General features: G+C 44.1%; 1 long non-coding RNA gene across 1 annotated transcript; it reads right to left on the bottom strand.

The window, feature by feature from the left end:
* Positions 1–300: 300 nt before the first annotated feature.
* LOC122435349 lies at positions 301–6879 on the bottom strand. The gene is made up of 3 exons (XR_006267643.1): positions 6648–6879; positions 6179–6180; positions 301–311 (listed from the first exon to the last, which is right to left on the bottom strand). It is a non-coding gene; the product is annotated as an uncharacterized LOC122435349 (long non-coding RNA).
* Positions 6880–7117: the final 238 nt, after the last annotated feature.

The following is a 7117-nucleotide window of genomic DNA, read 5'->3' on the forward strand; positions in this document are numbered from 1 at the left end:
ATTTATATTCATAGGCTTTATCTACCGATCGATAGATGTGGTACGACATAGGATGCTTGCTTCATCTAAGCAAGAGAGACTCCACACAACTGTTTTCTTCATCTAAGCGAGAGAGACTCTACACAAGTGTCCAAGAAGGAACACCCCAGGTCTTGTGTAGTTGGTCTCAATGAGGACCCTCTGGGGGCTACTGTTCACTGTGATGCCTGGGCTTCTCACTGCGGTGTCTTCTCTGGTTGCAGAGCACGGGGTCTAGGCGTGCGGGCTTCAGTAATTGCACCATGAGGGTACAGGAGTTTGTGGCTCCCAGGCTCCAGAGCACAGACTCAACAGCTGTGGTGCACAGGCTTACGTATTCCATATCATGTGGGATCCTCCGGGACCAGCGACCGAACCCAAGCCTCCTGCGTTGGAAGGTAGATTCTCTACCGCTAAGCAACCAGGGGAGCACTCCTGCTATCTATTCTAAAGGAGTGTCTGTTACCTTCCTTCTTCAAAATTCCTATGCATTTTTATTTTTTCTCAGTAGAAATGTTGCTTTGGCATAAGCAGCCTGCCATGCTGGTGGGAATGAAAAGACCACAATTCTTCCTGTCCAAGCACCCTGCCTTTAGTTCTCTGGCTCACCTTCTTGACCGAATGATGCAAACAACCTCCTGATGAGCTTCACTGACTGCAGGCTTTTTCTTGTTTTTGTCCACTGGCAATGGCTTCCACCAGTGTCATTGTGCTGAAGTGTTTTATTTATATTCCAGGTCCCTGCTCCAAACCTCATCATGCTCTTCTGTTGTCCAATTATGGGCTTCCTTGGTGGCTCAGCTGGTAAAGAATCCGCCTGCAATGTGGGAGACCTGAGTTTGATCCCTGGGTTGGGAAGATCCCCTGGAGAAGAGAAAGGCTACCCACTCCAGTATCCTGGCCTGGACTATACAGTCCATGGGGTCACAAAGAGTCAGACATGACTGAGAGACTTTCACTTAAGTTTCCTTGTCCAATTATGGATCTAAATTTCAGAATTTCTAGGTCTCTTTTATTTTTCACCAGTCTACCTGGACAAACTCAAGTTGACTCCTCGCCACTAAGCAAGCTCTTTTTTCCATCAGTATGACTTAAACAAGGTCTCTCAAAACATTCTCTTCTAAATCTCAGTGCCTTTTCTGATTTTATCCTTTTCAACTTCTCTTCCTCTTTCCTTTGGAGATTTGTTGTTCAGTCACTCAGTCGTATCTGACTCTTTGCAACCCCATGGATTGCAGCACGCCAGGCTTCCATGACCTTCACCAACTCCTGGAGATTGCTCAAACTCATATCCATTGAGTCGGTGATGCCATCCAACCATCTCATCCTTTGTCACCCCTTTTTCCTTCTGTCCTCATTCTTTCCCAGCATCAGGGTCTTTTCCAATGAGATGGCTCTTTGCAGCAGGTGGCCAAAGTGTTGGAACTTCACATCTCAGATAAATTCAAATAATTATGCAAATCCATCCTTGTTTATGAGGCTTTTTACCAGTCGGTGTGTCTCTGACTCCAATAACACCCGGAAGCACTTATTGTAATTGCCACAAAAGAACAAGTAAATACTTAGACTTTTATTGTTTGTTGTTTTATGGGCATTTGCATCATCCACCCAATTAGTTTTAATTGTAACAAAGATTTTAATAGATGATACATTCATCCCCAAGTGCCTATCCTAATGTTCATTATACTTAATAGAAGAATCACATAAGGCATGCTTTAAGAATGGTCTGTTTAAAGCAGATGAAAGCTAATGAAGGGAAGTGAAAGTCGTTCCTTCATGTCCGGCTCTTTGCACCAACCCCATGGACTATACAGTTCATGGAATTCTCCCGGCCAGAATACTGGAGTTTGGTGCCACCCAAAAAAACAGTGTCCAGATAAATGGAGGACAACAAATTTCTTGACGTGTAAGACATCTAAATGGGACATGAGCTGGTTCTCCTTCAGTTAGTCCCCATTAAGGAAAATTACTCAGCAATTAAAAATAGTGAGATAATGGCATTTGTGGGCAACATGGATGAACCTAGAGATAATCATACTAAGTGAAGAAAGACAAAAAAATACCATATGATATTACTTATACGTGGATTCTGAAGAAATAAGAGAAATGAATTTATTTATAAAACAGAAACAGACTCACAAACTCAGAGAAGGAATTCATGGTTACCAGGGGGGAAAGACAGGGGAAGGGATAGTTAGGGAGTTTGGGATGGATATTTACACACCGATACATCTGAAGTGGATAGTCAATAAGGACCTGCTGTCCAGCACAGGGAACTCTGCTCAATACTCTGTAATAACCTTATGGTCACCAGGGGGAAGGATGGGGGAAGGGATAGTTAGGGAGTCTGGGATGGACACGGACACACTGCTGTATTTAACATGGAGAACCTGCAAGGACCTGCTGGACAGCTCAGGGAAGTCTGCTCAATGTCACTTGGCAGCCTGGATGGAAGGGGATTTGGGGGAGAATGGAAGCACATATATGTACGGCTGAGTCCATCACAACATTGTTAACTGGCTATATTCCAAAATAAAATAAAATGCTTAAATTATTTAAAGTATATTCCCCATGAATTTAAGTGTTCAGAATTGGTTTGATGAGAACTTGGGCGGGAGATACGGTGGAATTATTTCCTTTCTGACGTGTAACTTGATACTGAAAGTGAGTGGATCTGTATAACGTGAGAACCATGAAGGGCTTCCCAGGTGGATCTAGGGTAAAGAACCCACCTGCCAATGCAGGAGATATAAGAGACGAGCGTTCGATCCCGGGGTGGAGACGATCCCTTGGAGAAGGGAACGGCAACCCACTCCAGTATTCTTGTCTGCAGAATCCACTGGACAGAGGAGCCTGGCGGGATGCAGTCCACGGGGTCGCAAAAGAGTCAGACCCGACTGAAGTGACTTAGCACAACTGCACGCAAGGATCATGAAACACGGAATAGTATGCACGTCCTGTATTACAACTTATGGATTCTAAGGGAGACTAATTTTAAGGCAGAGGGAAGGCAAATAGGCACTAGTTAAGCTGGTGAGAACCGAAGAATAAGAAGAAAAAAAAAAAATGGAAGCAACCTGTATTCCTGCAGGAAGGGGAATACACACAACGAATATAATTCCTTGTGAACCCTGACAGTTCTATTCCCTGAAACAGAGCCAAGAAAATTTAGCATGACTTGACTTTTTTTTTACAAGAAGTTATTAAATCCACACCATTTCTCAGAATCTCTTTGCTCTCAAGGCTGCCAAATTTAACCAGCAGAAATCAAAGATCATATTTGCTTCTCAGAAAGAAAGTCTGTGCAACACCAGCGTGATGAAATATCACCATTTGGTGGGTTGGAGGCACTGGGGACCCTGGGAGAGAATGATTGATCTTAATACGCTGTTGATGGGCAAGCTTGCAAACGCCAATGAGGCAAACAGACAGGAACTCAGAGACTTCCTGAATAGCCCCCAGGAAAGGAAAGTGGAGTGGCCATGGTTTCCAGGGGACTCTAGGAAGTTCCTTTTGTTGGAGCAAAACTGGTTTTTTGATCCTGGAGGCAAAAGTCATCACTAGAAATCACAACCTTTTCAGTCAATGCTTAGTGCATGACAGGGAAATGGACCCATGTCCTCAGTCAAAGGAGGAATGTTTAATTGATCGCAAATCATACTTAAAAAATAGGATTTCCTTTCTAGGTGTCAGGAATGTGTCACGGATGCCAAGAACAAAACAAATTTCAGGAAAGTGGAGTAAAGCCTGCCTGTCTTTTCAAAGGTAGAACTTAACAGTTAAACCTCTCACTTGTAGGCCATTTTCCTAAACCTCTGAATATGGGTTTACGAAAATTTTAGGAACAATGGTTCTAAACCTTAAGAGACACAATGGCTCAGACAGTTAAGAATTTGCCTGCAGTGTGGGAAAATGCCATTCGATCCAAGGGTTGGAAAGATCCCCTAAAGAAGGTAACGGAAACACACTGCAATGTCCTTGACAGGAAAAATCCCGCGGACAGAGAAAGCTGGCAGGCTAGAGTCCATGGGGTTGCAGAGAGTCAGACACGACTGAGCCACTCACATTCGAAGAGACACAGATATCCTATGTAGGCAAGGATATTTTATATATTGATTATATATTGCTACATAACAAATATTTGAAACATGTCTTATGCTCACACTGACATTTTAATGTGTATTAATAACCAACAACGATGGCAATCATGATAGCTAACTTTACATGGTTTCAGGCACAAATAATTCACACACAAAATAAGTGACTCAATTCTCAAAAGTTCTGAGATGTTAGCAATTTTCATAACTTTCCTGTAAATCGGGAAACCGAGGCACAAAAATTAAAAAACTGCTCAAGATCACAAAGCTTATAAATGATGAAATATGAAACCAGCACTCTTACTTATTATAGTAATAATGAATTTCTTAATTACAGTACAGACAAGAAACAAATGGAAAGTAATATGAAATAATATAATACATATTTTCACAATTTTCGGGTTACAATGAAGTGGTCCAAAGCGTTAGGGGATGAATTGCTCATGCAAGTGGCTCAAATGCCAGGAGCAGTGTTGGAATTCTTCTAAAATTACTAACAGCTCTTGGTAAGTTTCCAAACAAATAAACTACAATTTTCCCTCTAATTCCTTGGCAGCTGTGTTCCTGGAAAATTCAATGCCTATTATAACTGTGCAAAAGAAAAAGTACCCCTTCAGTTCAGATGTAAAATGAAATTAGGTTCTAGGTTCACATAATTATGGAGAATTTTTTTTTCTTTTAATGTAAACAAACACTCGGTGGGATATTTCAAAATTGTATGGGAAATGGTCATGTATGGATGTGAGAGCTGGACTATATAAAGAACGCTGAGTGCTGAAGAATTGATGCTTTTGAGCTGTGGTGTTGGAGAAGACTCTTGAGAGTCCCTCAGACTGCAAGGAGATCCAACCAGTCCATCCTAAAGGAAATCGGTCCTGAATATTCATTGGAAGGGCTGATGTTGAAGGTGAAACTCCAATACTTTGGCCACCTGATGCAAAGAACTGACTCCTTGGGAAAGACCCTGATGCTGGGAAAGATTGAAGGCGGGAGGAGAAGGGGATGACAGAGGATGAGATGGTTGGATGGCATCACTGACTCGATGGACATGGGTTTGGGTGGACTCCGGGAGTTGGTGATGGACAGGGAGGCCTGGTGTGGTGGCGTCCCTGGGGTCGCAAAGGGTCAGACACGACTGAGCGACTGAACTGATGGGAAATGGTACAACTCTTTTTGCTGTTTTAAAATTATGTTTGTTTCAATGTTAAGGACACTGCTGAACTTTTTTTTTTTTTTGTATCATTCCTGGCTGCCACCCACTACACGAGCGTGGTGACACTAAATTATAATAATAACTGTAAGAACAACAAAATCCCACAATGACCCCTGAAGAGTGACCGTTCTAAGGACTCTGTGGACAGAATTCAGAATCACCTTGGACTCTGCAATTCTAGGCAAAACGTTGAGCGTAGGATCATTCTTCTTCAGGAGCTACTGGTTGGCAACTTTTCAGCAAATTCTGAAATCTTATGTACTATCTATTCCACCAAAGGTAAAGAATCACCAGTCCTGGGTATTCCATGATGCTGTAAACTACTTTCTTCCAATCCATTTTCTGTTTGGTAACCGTTCTTTGTGGTTTGCTTGGGACACTGTCCATATTCCAAACCTGCATTATTCTGCTGATCCCTCAGCATCCTTCTCAGCATAGTATCCCTCACAGACTTTTTATTTGCAGTAAACGATGCCAAACATTGGGCTTCCCAGGTGGTGCTAGTGGCAAAGGACCCGTCTGCCAATGCAGAAGACCCGAGTTCGATCCCTGGGTCGGACAGACTCCCTGGAGGAGGAAACGGCAACCCATTCCAGTATTCTTGCCTGGGAAATCCCATGGACAGAGAAGCCTGGTGGGCTACAGTCCATGGGGTCTCAAAGAGTTGGATATGACTAAAGGGACTTCATACTCATGCATGCCAAACACTGCCCGTAGCTGCATTAAAATGAGCTCACACGAGTGGCTTCGAGCATCACTCTTAAGTTCTCGGATCCTGCAGTGACTTTTCTCTGGTGCTGTGTGCAAAGCACCAGTGGTCTCCAGGGTTCCTGCTTAAACATATGGTTACGTCTGAAGTGCAAGCTATACAACCTCCTTCCCCAGCGCTTCCCGGGTGCAAAGTCACGAGCATCTCATTTGAAGGGCAGGAGGCAGGAGGCTGACTGATCAAACAACTGGAGTTGGGGCAAAGGAAGCTGGTCCTCTGGACTCTTTCTGGCCTCTGAGGATGGTGGCCAGTGGTACTGGCTCATATACCAAACGAGCCACAGCTGGTGCCAGGACCCAAAATAAACCATCAGGGCACGCTTCAGGGGAGAAACAGGACATTACTGGTCAAGACTATGGCAAACGTGTGCTGGAAAAGAAGGTTCAATAGTACTACCTCAGTGCCTATCAGTAGTTATGTGATATTCTGTGATGGCAGCTTTGCCATTAATGTCCTTGCTCTTGTTCAGGGGCTCAGTCATGTCTGGCTCTTTGTGATCCCATGGACTGCAGCACATCAGGCTTCCTTGTCCTTCACCATCTCCAGGAACTTGCTCAAATTCATGTCCATTGAGCCAGTGATGGCATCTGACCATCCCATCCTCTGTCGTCCCCTTCTCCTCCTGCCTTCAATCTTTCCCAGCATCGCGGGCTCTTCCAATGAGCCGGCTCCTCGCATCAGGGGGCCAAAGTTTTGGAGCTTCAGCTTCAGCATCAGTCCTTTCGGTGAATATTCAGGGTGGATTTCCTTTAGGATGGGCTGGTTGGATCTCCTTACTGTCCAAGGGATGCTATAGTGCAAATCCACTGCTGTGTATTTGAGTTTGGCCGTTCTGATAGATAGACGCTGTCCAGCTCAAGGTTCAGTTCAGTTCAGTTCAGTCATTCAGTCGTGTCCGACTCTTTGCGACCCCATGAACCGCAGCATGCCAGGCCTCCCTGTCCATCACCAACTCCCGGAGTTTACTCAAACTCATGCCCATCGAGTCGGTGATGCCATCCAGCCATCTCATCCTCTGTC

The sequence above is a fragment of the Cervus canadensis genome, chromosome X, assembly GCF_019320065.1.
Source record: "Cervus canadensis isolate Bull #8, Minnesota chromosome X, ASM1932006v1, whole genome shotgun sequence".
NCBI lineage: Eukaryota > Metazoa > Chordata > Mammalia > Artiodactyla > Cervidae > Cervus > Cervus canadensis.